Genomic DNA, 15,462 nt, shown 5'->3' on the forward strand with positions numbered 1-15,462 from the left:
TTTGGTATATGGTGTTGGTATATGTTCTCTAACAACCATGCAAAAATTGGTCCACATCGGTCCATAATTATATATAGCCCCCATATAAACCGATCCCCAGATTTGGCTTGCGGAGCCTAAAAGAGAAGCAAATTTCATCCGATCCGGATGAAATTTGGTACATGGTGTTAGTATATGATCTTTAACAACCGTGCCAGAATTGGTCCACATCGGTCCATAATTATATATAGCCCCCATATAAACCGATCCCCAGATTTGATTGCGAAGTCTCCAAGAGAAGCAAATTTCATCCAATCCGGTTGTAATTTGGAACATGGTGTTAGTATATGATCTTTAACAACCGTGCCAGAATTGGTCCATATCGGTCCATAATTATATATAGCCCCCATATAAAACATTCTCCAGATTTGACCTCCGGAGCCTCTTGGAGGAGCAAAATTCATCCGATCCGGTTCAAATTGGGCACGTGGTGTTAGTATACGGTCGCTAACAACCATACCAAAATTGGTCCAATCACACAAAAATATGTCCATATCGGTTCATAATCATGGTTGCCACTAGAGCCAAAAATAATCTACCAAAATTTTATTTCTATAGAAAATTTTGTCAAAATTTTATTTCTAGACAAAATTTTGTTAAAATTTTATTCGGTTCATAATAAAATTTTCATCATTGTCAAAATTTTATTTCAATAGAAAATTTTGTCAAAATTTTATTTCTATAGAAAATTTGTTCAAATTTTATTCGGTTCATAATCATGGTTGCCACTCGAGCCAAAAATAATCTACCAAGATTTTATTTCTATTTTTATTTTATTTCTGTCAAAAGTTTATTTCTATAGAAAATTTTGTTAAAATTTTATTTCTGTAGAAATTTTTGACAAAATTTTCTTTCTATAGAAAATTTTGTCAAAATTTTTATTTCTATAGAAAATTTTGTGAAAATAGAAAATTTTGTTAAAATTTTATTTCTGTAGAAAATTTTGTCAAAATTTTATGTCTACTTTGTCAAACTGAATTATATACGTATTGGATCGATCTTTTTGGATTTAATATATACCACGTATGGACTTACATACAATTTAGAAGATGGTGTTAGGAGGTTTTAAGATACCTTGCCATCGGCAAGCGTTACCGCAACTTAAGTAATTCGATTGTGGATGGCAGTGTTTAGATGAAGTTTCTACGCAATCCATGATGGAGGGTACATAAGCTTCGGCCTGGCCGAACTTACGGCCGTATATACTTGTTTAGTTTAATATATACCACGTATGGACTATGTGGTATATATTACGGTGTTAGGAAGTTTTAAGATACCTTGCTATCGGCAAGTGTTACCGCAACCCAAGTAATTCGATTGTGGATGACAGTCTTCAGTAGAAGTTTCCTCCCTCCATCATAGGATGGGGGTATATTAACTTTGTCATTCCGTTTGTAACACATCGAAATATTACTCTAAGACCCCATAAAGTATATATATTCTGGGTCGTGGTGAAATTCTGAGTCGATCTAAGCATGTCCGTCCGTCCGTCCGTCCGTCTGTTGAAATCACGTTAACTTCCGAACGAAACAAGCTATCGACTTGAAACTTGGCACAAGTAGTTGTTATCGATGTAGGTCGGATGGTATTGAAAATGGGCCATATCGGTCCACTTTTACGTATAGCCCCCATATAAAGGGACCCTCAGATTTGGCTTGTGGAGCCTCTAACAGAAGCATATTTTATCCGATCCGGCTGAAATTTGGTACATGGTGTTGGTATATGGTCTCTAACAACCATGCAAAAATTGGTCCACATCGGTCCATAAGTATATATAGCCCCCATATAAACCGATCCACAGATTTGGCTTGTGGAGCCTCTAACAGAAGCATATTTCATCCGATCCGGCTGAAATTTGGTACATGGTGTTAGTATATGGTCTCTAACAACCATGCAAAAATTGGTCCACATCGGTCCATAATTATATATAGCCCCCATATAAACCGATCCCCAGATTTGGCTTGCGGAGCCTAAAAGAGAAGCAAATTTCATCCGATCCGGCTGAAATTTGGTACATGATGTTGGTATATGGTCTCTAATAACCATGCAAAAATTGGTCCACATCGGTCCATAAATATATATAGCCCCCATATAAACCGATCCCCAGATTTAGCTTGCGGAGCCTCAAAGAGAAGAAAATTTCATCCGATCCGGCTGAAATTTGGTACATGGTGTAAGTATATGGTATCTAACTACCATGCAAAAATTGGTCCATATCGGTCCACTTTTACGTATAGCCCCCATATAAACGGACCCCCAAATTTGCCTTGCGCTTGCTCTAAGAGAAGCAAATTTCATCTGATCCGGCTGAAATTTGGTACATGGTGTTAGTATATGGTCTCTAACTACCATGCAAAAATTGGTCCATATCGGTTCACTTTTACGTATAGCCCCAATATAAACGGACCCCCAAATTTGGCTTGCGATTGCTCTAAGAGAAGCAAATTTCATCCGATCCGGCTGAAATTTGGTACATGGTGTTGGTATATGTTCTCTAATGACCATGCAAAAATTGGTCCACATCGGCCCATAATTATATATAGCGCCCATATAAACTGATCCCCAGATTTGACCTCCGGAGCCTCTTAGAGGAGCAAAAGTCATCCGATCCGATTGAAATTTGGTACGTGGTGTTAGTGTATTGTCTCTAACAACCATGCCAAAAGGGGTCCATATCGGTCCGTAATTATATATAGCCCCCATATAAATCGATCCCCAGATTTGTCCTCCGGAGCCTCTTGGAGGAGCTAAATTCATCCGATTCGGTTGAAATTTGGAACATAGTGTTAGAATGTGGTTTCTAACAAACACGCAAGAATTGGTTCATATCGGTCCATAATTATATATAGCCCCCATATAAACCGTTCCCCAGATTTGATCTCTGGAGCCTCTTGGAGGAGCAAAATTCATCCGATCCGGTTGAAATTTGCAACGTGGTGTTAGTATAAGGCCGCTTATAACCATGCCATAATTAGTCCATATCGGTCGGTTATATATAGCCGATCCCCAATCACACAAAAATTGGTCCATATCGGTTCATAATTATGGTTGCCACTCGAGCCAAAAATAATTTACCAAAATTTTATTTTTATAGAAAACATTGTCAAAATGTTATTTCTATACAAAATTTTGTGAAAATTTTATTTCTATAGAATTTTTTTTCCAAATTTTATTTCTATAGAAAATTTTGTCAAAATTTTATTTCTATAGAAAATTTTATCCAAATTTTATTTCTATAGAAAATTTTTTCCAAATTTTACTTCTATAGAAAATGTCAAAATTTTATTTCTATAGAAACTTTAAACTTAATTATATAGGTATTTAATTGGCCTTTTTCAGTTTAATATATACCACGTATGGACTATGTGGTATATATTACGGTGTTAGGAAGTTTTAAGATACCTTGCCATCGGCAAGTGTTACCGCAACCCAAGTAATTCGATTGTGGATGACAGTCTTCAGTATAAGTTTCTACGCAATCCATGATGGAGGGTACATAAGCTTCGGCCTGGCCGAACTTACGGCCGTATATACTTGTTTTTTTTTTATGATATTCCAATCAAATTTACAAAATTAACATGTTTCGTTTTGCAGAGATTTTTCGTCAGTATATGGGCAATCATGTCATTAGTTGGACAATATTTAAGTTCCACCTCCTCATTTCGAACCACTTCCCTCACATGGTGAAATTTGATGTCTATATGTTTTGTTCGATTGTGGAATATGGGATTTTGAGCTAACTTGTAGTTAAGCTCCTTGATTATCTACGTTTAATAGAACTGGACCATCACTAATATACATATTCCATTGCTCTCAACAACCGCCTCAAGTATATTGCCTCCTTTGCCGCATTTGACATTGCCATATATTCGGCTTCTGTGCTGCTAAGTGCCACTGTTTTTATATCCTTCACCATAGGATGGGGGTATATTAGCTTTGTCATTCCGTTTGTAACACATCGAAATATTGCTCTAAGACCCCATAAAGTATATAAAGGGTGGTTAAATTGTAAGGGCCGATGTTGAATGTGAACCACACCTAAACGCGAAGTTTTTTTTCCGAATTTTATTTGACATTTCTCTATTTCAGACTTATTCAATTTGAACCATGGAGAGATACACAATCCAACAACGTGTTAAATGGTTCCAAGAAATGGCAACAGAGGATAATCAATTTTCGAAGAAAATCATTTTCAGTGATGAGGCACATTTTCACCTCAGTGAATTCGTCAATAAACAGAATTGCCGCATTTGAATTGAAATATTGCTCTAAGACCCCATAAAGTATATAAAGGGTGGTTAAATTGTAAGGGCCGATGTTGAATGTGAACCACACCTAAACGCCAAGTTTTTTTCCGAATTTTATTTGACATTTCTCTATTTCAGACTTATTCAATTTGAACCATGGAGAGATACACAATCCAACAACGTGTTAAATGGTTCCAAGAAATGGCAACAGTGGATGATCAATTCTCGAAGAAAATCATCTTCAGTGATGAGGCACATTTTCACCTCAGTGGATTCGTCAATAAACAGAATTGTGGCATTTGGGCGAATGAGAATCCAAGAGTGATTTTCGAAAAACCAATGCACCCACAAAGAGTGACTGTTTGGTGCGGTTTATGGGCTGGCGGCATCATCGGGCCGTATTTTTTCCAAAATGAGGCCGGTCAGACAGTTACTGTGAATAGTGTTTGCTATCGTGAGATGATAACGAACTTTTTATGGCCCGAATTGGAAGATATGGATGTGGACGCTATGTTGTTTCAGCAGGACGGTGCGAATTGCCACACAGCTAACGAAACAATGGCTCTTTTGCGCAACAAATTCAATGGCCGTGTTATCTCACGTAATGGCTATGTCAATTGGCCGTCAAGATCATGTGATTTGACACCGTTGGACTTTTTTCTTTGGGGTTATTTGAAAGAAAGGGTATACGTCGATAAGCCAGCAACAATTCAAGAGCTAAAGGATGACATAATTCGGCACATTAACGGCATAGAATCTACATTATGCCTCAGCGGCATCGAAAATTTGAACCATCGGATGAAGGTGTACCACCAAGGTCACGGCGCCCATTTGGCCGATATTTTGTTCCATACATAATTGAGTAATACCAATATATCATAATAAAATAAAGTTACAATAATTTCCTAAATAGTTTGTGTTTTATTCAAAATCAACATCGGCCCTTGAAATGTTAACCACCCTTTATATTCTGGGTCCTGGTGAAATTCTGAGTCGATTTGAGCATGTCCGTCCGTCCGTCTGTTGAAATCACGCTAACTTCCGAACGAAACAAGCTATCGACTTGAAACTTGGCACAAGTAGTTGTTATTGATGTAGGTCGGATGGTATTGCAAATGGGCCATATCGGTCCACTTTGACGTATAGCCCCCATATAAAAGGACCCCCAAATTTGGTTTGCGAAACTGCTAAGAGAAGCAAATTTCATCCGATCCGGCTGAAATTTTGTACATGGTGTTAGTATATGGTTTCTAACAACCATGCAAAAATTGGTCCAAATCGGTCCATAATTATATATAGCCCCCATATAAACCGATCCCCCGATTTGGCTTGCGGAGCCTCTAAGAGAAGCAAATTTCATCCGATCCGGTTGAAATTTGGTACATGGTGTTAGTATATGGTATCTAACAACCATGCAAAAATTGGTCCACATCGGTCCATAATTATATATATCCCCCATATAAACCGATCCCCCGATTTCGCTTGCGGAGCCTCTAAGAGAAGCAAATTTCATCCGATCGGGTTGAAATTTGCTACATGGTGTTAGTATATGGTATCTAATAAACATGCAAAAATTGGTCTACATCGGTCCATAATTATATATAGCCCCCATATAAACCGATCCCCCGATTTGGCTTGCGGAGCCTCTAAGAGAAGCAAATTTCATCCGATCCGGTTGAAATTCGGTATATGGTGTTAGTATATGATTTCCAATGACCATGCAAAAATTGGTCAACATCGGTCCATAATTATATATAGCCCCCATATAAACCGATCACCAGATTTGACCTCCGGATCCTCTTGGAAGACCAAAATTCATCTGATTCGGTTGAAATTTGGTACGTGGTGTTAATTTATGGCCTCAAACACCCATGCAAAAAGTGGTCGAAATGGGTCAATAATTATATATAGGCCCCATATAAACCGATCGCCAGATTTGACCTCCGCAGCCCCTTGGAAGAGCAAATTTCATCCGATCCGGCTGAAATTTGGTACATGGTGTTAGTATATGGTCTCTAACAACCATGCAAAAATTGGTGAACATCGGTCCATAATTATATATAGCCCTCATATAAACCGATCCGCCGATTTGGCTTGCGGAGCCTCTAAGAGAAGCAAATTTCATCCGATCCGGCTGAAATTTGGTACATGGTGTTAGTATATGGTTTCTAATAAGCATGCAAAAATTGGTCTACATCGGTCCATAATTTTATATAGCCCCCATGTAAACCGATCCCCCGATTTGGCTTGCGGAGCCTCATGGAAGACCAAACTTCATCAGATTCGGTTGAAATTTGGTACATGGTGTTAGCAGGGTTGGCCTGTCACAAACTGTGACTTTTGCGACATACGTTTACGACGGTATAATACGTATGTCGCAAAAGTCGTAAACCTAAAGTAGAAAACCAAATTTTGAATAGAACATTTTTTAATTTAGTTTGACAGCATTCGCTGTGAGTTTCTGCAGAAATTTGTGAAAGTTTTCCCATGGTCAAGCCTATTTTCTTAGGTGGTATCGAAATTCCCGTTAGTGAGTGTGTAAAATACCTTGGAGTTATATTGGACAGGAGACTGAACTTAAAGCTAAGAAAGGACGAGAAAATCCACGGTTACCCTGTACTCGTGCAAAAGGCAATAGGGAAAATGTGGGGACTTAAACCGAAAATTGTGAACATTCCTAAGAATTGAAACTTCTTCGCAGCTACCATCGTCTTGGATATCATCGAATTCGCTGCCTAGCCGACGCGACTAAAGTATTTTCAGTTTGCGACTTTTGTTACTTTTTCTACATTTACGACGCGTATGAGACGTTTACGACGTTTACAACTTTGCGACAGTCGCAAACCTAAAAAAGTTTGATACAGACCATCTCTGGGTGTTAGTATATGGTACGTAACAACCATGCAAAAATTGGTCCACATCGGTCCATAATTACATATAGCCCCCATATAAACCGAACCCCCGATTTGGCTTGCGGAGCCCCTAAGAGAAGCAAATTTCATCCGATCCGGTTGAAATTTGGTACATGGTGTTAGTATATGGTATCTAACAACCATGCAAAAAATTGGTCCACATCGGTCCATAATTATATATAGCCCCCATATAAACCGATCCCCAGATTTGACCTCCGGAGCCCCTTGGAAGAGCAAAATTCATCCGATCCGGTTGAAATTTGGTACATGGTGTTAGTATATGGTATCTAAACACCATGCAAAAATTGGTTCACATCGGTCCATAATTATATATAGCCCCCATATAAACCGATCACCCGATTTGGCTTGCGGAGCCTCTAAGAGAAGCAAATTTCATCCGATCGGGTTGAAATTTGGTACATGGTGTTAGTAATGACCATGCAAAAATTGGTCCACATCGGTCCATAATTACATATAGCCCCCATATAAACCGATCACCCGATTTGGCTTGCGGAGCCTCTAAGAGAAGCAAATTTCATCCGCTCCGGTTGAAATTCGCTATATGATGTTAGTATATGGTTTCCAATGACCATGCAAAAATAGGTCCACATCGGTCCATAATTATATATAGCCCCCATATAAACCGTTCACCAGATTTGACCTCCGGAACCTCTTGGAAGACCAAAATTCATCTGATTCAGTTGAAATTTGGTAGGTGGTGTTCATTTATGGGCTCAAACACCCATGCAAAAATTGGTCGAAATCGGTCAATAATTATATATAGGCTCATATAAACCGATCCCCAGATTTGACCTCCGGAGCCCCTTGGAAGAGCAAAATTCATCCGATTCGGTTGAAATGTGGTACATGGTGGTAGTATATGGTATCTAACAACCATGCAAAAATTGGTTCACATCGGTTCATAATTATATATAGGCCCCATATAAACCGATCCCCCGATTTGGCTTGCGGAGCCTCTAAGAGAAGCAAATTTCATCCGATCCGGTTGAAATTCGGTATATGGTGTTAGTATATGATTTCTACTGACCATGCAAAAATTGGTCTACATCGGTCCATAATTATATATAGTCCCCATATAAACCGATCACCAGATTTGACCTCCGGAGCTTCTTGGAAGACCAAAATTCATCTGATTCGGTTGAAATTTGGTACGTGGTGTTAATTTATGGCCTCAAACACCCATGCAAAAATTGGTCGAAATGGGCCAATAATTATATATAGGCCCCATATAAACCGATCGCCAGATTTGACCTCCGGAGCCCCTTGGAAGAGCAAATTTCATCCGATCCGGCTGAAATTTGGTACATGGTGTTAGTATATGGTCTCTAACAACCATGCAAAAATTGGTTCACATCGGTCCATAATTATATATAGCCCCCATATAAACCGTTCCCCAGATTTGACCTCCGGAGCCTTGTGGAAGAGCAAAATTCAACCGATTCGGTTGAAATTTGGTATGTGGTGTTAATATATGGCCTCAAACACGCATACAAAAATTTGTCGAAATCGGTCCATTATTATATATAGCCCCCATATAAACCGATCCCCAGATTTGTCCTCCAGAGCCCTTTGGAAGACCAAAATTCATCTGATTCAGTTGAAATTTGGTATGTGGTGTTAATATATGGCCTCAAACACACATGCAAAAATTTGTCGAAATCGGTCAATAATTATATATAGGCCCCATATAAACCGATCCCCCGATTTGGCTTGCGGAGCCTCTAAGAGATGCAAATTCCATCCAATCCGGCTGAAATTCGGTACATGGTGTTAGTGTATGGTGTTAGTATATGGTGAACTATGGACAGAAGCTATAATAACAGCTGCTTATTTGAGAAACCGATGTCCCACGAAGCGTAACAGGTTGGCTGATAAGTCCCCGGTCTGACACATAGATGGCGTCGCTAATATTAAATGCCTATTATTTTTATATAGTACCAACCTTCAAATGATTCGTGTCAAAATTTGACGTCTGTAAGTCAATTAGTTTGTGAGATAGAGCGTCTTTTGTGAAGCAACTTTTGTTATTGTGAAAAAAATGGGAAAAAAAGGAATTTCATCTTTTGATAAAATACTGTTTGCTGAAGGGAAAAAATACGGTGGAAGCAAAAACTTGGCTTGATAATGAGTTTCCGGACTCTGCCCCAGGGAAATCAACAATAATTGATTGGTATGCAAAATTCAAGCGTGGTGAAATGAGCACGGAGGACGGTGAACGCAGTGAACGCCCGAAAGAGGTGGTTACCGAAGAAAACATCAAAAAAATCCACAAAATGATTTTGAATGACTGTAAAATGAAGTTGATCGAGATAGCAGAGGCCTTAAAGATATCAAAGGGACGTGTTGGTCATATCATTCATCAATATTTGCGACTTTTTCTTGTTCTCAGACCTCAAAAGAATGCTCGCAGGGAAAAAATTTTGGCTGCAATAAAGAGGTGATCGCCGAAACTGAGGCCTATTTTGAGGCAAAACCGAAGGAGTACTAACAAAATGGTATCAAAAAATTGGAAGTTCGTTATGATCGTTGTAGCGCTCTTTAAGGGAACTATGTTGAATAATAAAAACGAATTTTGACAAATAAATGTGTTTTTCTTTGTTAGACCGGGGACTTATCAGCCAACCTGCTATGTGCCGTCGCGCCGCTATCTATATACCATTTTGATTTATTTAGCTTACCTGCTTCTGCAATAGCTATCATCGTAAAGGACTGATTTTTGTTCTTAGGCTGACTTGCTTCACAATTGTTGGCGTTATGTCCAATTTGTCCACATGAGAAACATTCTCCTTTGAATTGTTTGTGTTTCTCCTTTGAATTGTTTGTGTTTTTCACCTTTACCTTTATAATTGTTTTTTGATGCATAACCTGAAGATTTTCTATACTTTTCTATATTTTCTTCCGTCTCTTACATTATGAGTTACTAAATTCCACAGAATTAATATGAAATTCATACTTATGGTACAATGAGTCCACAACATCTTAACTCCTTCCCCCACAATATCATAACTGCATTCCATATGGTTACTGCAACATTCCGGCTGTCGATGTGTGAAGTAAAATTTGAAGAATAATCTCCAGAACTATGCAATAATTTCTGCCAAATCGTGAAATTTAAGTATATAGTTTGCATAGCTTAGGTGCTTCCGAGGGGACTTAGCAAAAGTTTCTAGCTGCATTATTGCAGTGCAGCCAGTCTGAGTTATAATTAATTAAGGTGAATTAGATTTTCTATAGGAAAACTTTAATTCAGCCCAGCTGAATTAGGTTTTCCATGGGAAAACTTTAATTCAGCCCAGCTAAATTAAGGCTACTATAGGAAAACTTTAATTCAGCCCAGCTGAATTAGGTTTTCTATGGGAAAACTTTAATTCAGCCCAGCTGTATTGCGGTTTATACAGGAAAGCTCTAGTTCAAACCAGCTGAATTGTGTTTTCTATAGGAAAACCTTAATTAAGCCAAGCTGAATTATGTTTTCTATAGGAAACCTTTAATTCAGCCCAGCTAAATTAAGGCTACTATAGGAAAACTTTAATTCAGCCCAGCTGAATTAGGTTTTCTATGGGAAAACTTTAATTCAGCCCAGTTGTATTGCGATTTATACAGGCAAGCTCTAGTTCAACCCAGCTGAATTGTGTTTTCTATAGGAAAACCTTAATTAAGCCAAGCTGAATTATGTTTTCTAAAGGAAACCTTTAATTCAGCCCAGCTAAATTAAGGCTACTATAGGAAAAGATTAATTAAACCTAGCTGAATTATGTCTTCCATAGGAAAACTTTAATTCAGCCGTGCTTAATTATGTTTTCCATAGGAAAACTTTAATTCAGCTGAATTATGTTTTCTATAGAAAATTTTACTTTATCCTCAATGAATTATGTTTTCTATACGAAAACTTTAAATCAGCCCAGCTAAATTTAATGCAGCCCAACTGAATTAGGTTTTCTATAGGAAAACTGACATTCAGCCTAATTAAATAAAGTTTTATATAGGAAAACTTTAATTCAGCCATGCTGAACTATATTTTTTTACAGGAAAACTCTAATTCAGCTAAGCTGAATAAGGTTTTCTATCGGAAAACATTAATTCAGCCGAGCTGAATTATGTTTTCTATAGGAAAACTATAATTCAGCCCAGCTGAATATATGAAAGCTTTAATTCAACCAAGCTGACTGATGTTTCTATAGTCTAAACTAATTTATCTTTTGCATCCCCTCGTCTTTCATTATTTCGAACATCATGCACTTTGACAAAACGAAAAAAATTTAATTTATTCCTTGAACAATGGCAAACAAGTTGAGGTAACAAAAAAAAAACAATTACCTGTTGCTGCTTGGAAAGATTCTTTGAATATTTGTCATTTTCCTCATGGTGATCCATCATACGTTTAGTTTCCGTTTCAGAAATGTCACCCATTCTGGTCTCAGTCTCTTTGTCAGTAGCTTCGTTTGCACCAGCAGGGTGTCGTTGTAAATTCGATGATGCAGCACTACAGCTTGCCGCAGTGCAAGCTGAATCTTCACTGCGAGCATCATAGAAGACATCCTCGTCCTCGGTTTGGTCACGTTGTTGAGAGTCGGAAGTTGTCAATGGAGCGGTGGTCATGGATGATGTTGTTGAGGTAACGGAAACCAATGTGGTAGTCGAGGCAGTGTATTGACTTTGAGTTGTGGGTGGAGGAAGAGGCGAAGTTGAACGATTGGAGCCACCTATTGGTGGTGCCACACTTGCCTCCGCTGTGTGCAGGAGAGATTGTGATTCTTCGGTGTCGTCTTCTTTGGATTTTCCTGCTTTGTCAGAGAACTTTTGCTCAATAGCATCAATGGCTTTGTCAGCCTCCATTGCGGTTTTCATCGTTGTGGGAGTTTCTTTGGGAGTTGGATCTTTTGTTTTACAGCTGCCAGCCTTTGTTTTTCCATTTTCCTGTAATGCTGTCGTTCTGTCGGCTTTGTCATCCTTGCTCTGTTCAACTACAACTCCGGTTGAAGTTGTCATCAATTCCGGTGGATTGTCTTCACCTCCTGCTGCTGGTGCCATTGTTTCGCCTTGGTTCGGTTTCTTATCTTTCCGTTTCCTTTCCACTTTTGTGGCATCGAGTATTGTCTCGGGCAGATTCTGTTGGAGCTCTTGCAAATCAGCATAAGTGGCTGGCGAAGGTGGTGGAGGGGCAGGCATTTCCTTACGCCTATGGGCCGATGTTAACGAGGATGTTTTCATGTCTTTCGAGTATCTCTTGCCATGGCGCCTCTCCTCAGGGGGTTCCAAACTGAGATATTGGTCAGTTCCGCATTGTTTGGTCATCTTGGGGCTATGATGGGGACTGGTGGTGGGTCGACTTGTTGTTGCTGCACTTGCCGAGAGATTATTTTTCGGTATAGCTCCTGTATTGGAGGCTACCAAACGCTCTAGCGAAGCATAATCACTTTTCTCCACTGCCCCCATGGATGGGGATGTCTTTGTGGAGGAGAATTGTTTCCTTTGCAAGGGCTGGGGGGTGATTGCTGCGCTGGTGTGCTGTTGCAGGCTAGTCCTTGGGGCAGGAGTTGGTTTGGGACTACGCTCTTTGGTCATGGGTAAGGTTTGCGATCCACTTATTTCCCTTTCACGAACCTCCTTCTTCGGTGCTGCTGCTGCTGGTGTTGATGTTGCTGCCTTCTTGGGACTCATGGACTCTAGATTGCCATTGCGTTGCATTTCCGCTTGATAGATGCTACGCTTAACATCGTTCACATGTTTGAAAAAGTCCTGGGCATATTTGTTTTGCTTCAAGGCCTGTTGTCGCTCCACATTAATGGCCATATCATAGTCCTCCAATGCCGGTGGAGGTGGTTGTCCACCCGTCGAAGGTAAAGTGCCTTTGGCTGTTTTCCTTGGTATGCCGCCACCACTGTAAATGTCATCGAAGTCCGAGGAGAAATAATTCGATGAACAATCACAATTACGACAATCGTAACGACATTGATCGGAGGAATATGAACATTTCTCATTAGACTGGCCGGTAGGGGTTGGCCCAGAGGTGGCCGTGTTGTTAGTTCCATTATTTGAGTGGTTGGTTTGACCAAAACGAGGATGGTTAAGGAAATTTGCCCCAGGACCACTATCCAAACTGCAGCGGCGACAATCATAACCAAAGCGGCAACTTTCTGCACTTCCGAAGTACCTTCGCTGACCAGGAGTGGCATAGGAGGATAGTAGGGAATTTTCAAAATGTTGGTCCTGTATATGCGCTCCAGGATAATGGCGACCACTGCCATAGCGTGGCCCTCCGTAATAGGTATCACTACTCCTCGACAAAGAATACTCACTGAGTATGGAGGCCCTCGAATCGGTTTTGTAGATCTGAGGTGGAGCCTCATACATGGCACTGGAGTTATCCACAAGAATTTGTGAGCCTCCCAAACGCCGACTGGCCGCATACATTAAAGGTTGCATAGGCTGATTGGGAAAATAGCCGGCCGCATGATTACCCACCGAAGGACCCACCAGCGCCGCTATATTCGAGCCATTATTGTAGTAGCTGGCATCCATATGGGTAAAGGTATTGAATTTCTGCGGATGCTGTAGCGAATCACTCGAAGAACTAGATTTGGTATTCATGCGTTGCATGGAATTCACTCCTCCCGGGAAATGGCCAATCATATAGGTTCGTGGTCTGCCATTGGCTCCTGCAGTTTGGGTCCAAAACGTGGGTTGCATGGGTGCTCCATTGTAGTAATTCCCCGGTTGTTTGTAGGCATAAAACTGCTGATTTGGCTGGATGCCATGATGGGCCTGTTGACCATGGCCCTGTTGGCCATGTTGATGATCACTGGGGGTAGTGGTGGCTGTGCTGGTTGTCGAAGCCGATTGCTGAGGCATTGGCTGATGCGTGTTCGATTGTTGAAATTGCAAAATGGGATTGAAGTCTCCGGTAATCGCCACTGGAGTCGTTTCGATTTTGTAGACTCCAGGATTATTGGGATTATAGGATTGGAACTCTAGTATGGGGGCTGAACCCACTTGGCTTTCCATGGCTGTGTTAGGGTGGCGCATTGAACTGTTGTTATTTAAATTTGCCGATGTCATGGTAGCACGATTCCCGGACGCCTTTGCCCCATGATGACCTGCTGCAGGCGTAGTATGGCGATTATGGGCCACATTCCTCCCTCGCTCACCCTGGGCACAATATTCACAATCAGGTTTATCACACTGTTGCATACAAAGTTCACAATCGGCATACATCATTGCTGTTGGATCATGGCAGGATTTGCTACTGGGATTATTGGCATTGCCGGTCACATTCACATTGGAAGGATTTTGATTTTCATCTTCCTCCTCACTGGCTGGAGCATCTTTAAAAAAAATCTCCTCATAGATATTCTCCTCACTCTTATCCAGAGGTTTAGGTTTCCCGGGCAAATTTGTCGACTGATTGAGAACTGCCGTGGCCACTTGCTGGGCAGCCAAGGCCACCGATTGTTGGGGATTGGTATGCTGCGGCGTCACTGTTGCCACCGATGATGATGATGCTGATTGGAAGCTGCTCTTCTGTTTCTCTACAAATTTTTTCGATGATTTCAGACCTTCCTTGAGCAGATAGTAATTGAAACTCTTAATGCCTATTTCCCCTTTAAGGAAACGCCGTCCCATATGCATTTTCGATGTACTGGCATTACTGGCCGAAGCCGTTGTTGAGGCAGCCACACTCATATTCTCTTTGGCCGAGCTGTGCATGGAGTAGACATCGTCATTGTCCATTTGATATTCGGCAGATTGGCGTTGCCAAGACGCTTCATCACTGCGTTGCTTACCCAAATTGTAGCGAGTCAAAGCCAAACGTTGCGGCAATTCGGGGGGTCGATCTAAACCTCTTTCATCATCGAGGCGAGATGATTCCGTAGCAGCAGCAGCCGCAGCATCCTTAGCTTTTTGCTGCTGCTGTTGCATTTGATGGGTTTTATTATCGAGACTGTGATTACGTTTCTGCTTGGAGGATTTCTTTTCTGGTCTCCGTTTACCCTCCGTTTTATCCATTCCATGACCTCCAATACCACCCTCAAGACGTTCCACATTTTTCGATCTTTCCAAACTTCTTCCTCTACCCATAACTTCAGATCTTGAGGATGAGGGTCGTGTATAGCGTAGATCCTCTTCCGAACTACTGTAGGCAATGTGTCCAATATCTTCTTGAGCAAGTTTTTGAAATTCTTTTGTGAGTTTACTACGTTTCCCCAGAGAACTGGAACCACCACCCATTAGGGTCATTCCCT

Source organism: Haematobia irritans, chromosome 4 (genome assembly GCF_050003625.1).
Source record: "Haematobia irritans isolate KBUSLIRL chromosome 4, ASM5000362v1, whole genome shotgun sequence".
NCBI classification, from domain to species: Eukaryota; Metazoa; Arthropoda; class Insecta; order Diptera; family Muscidae; genus Haematobia; species Haematobia irritans.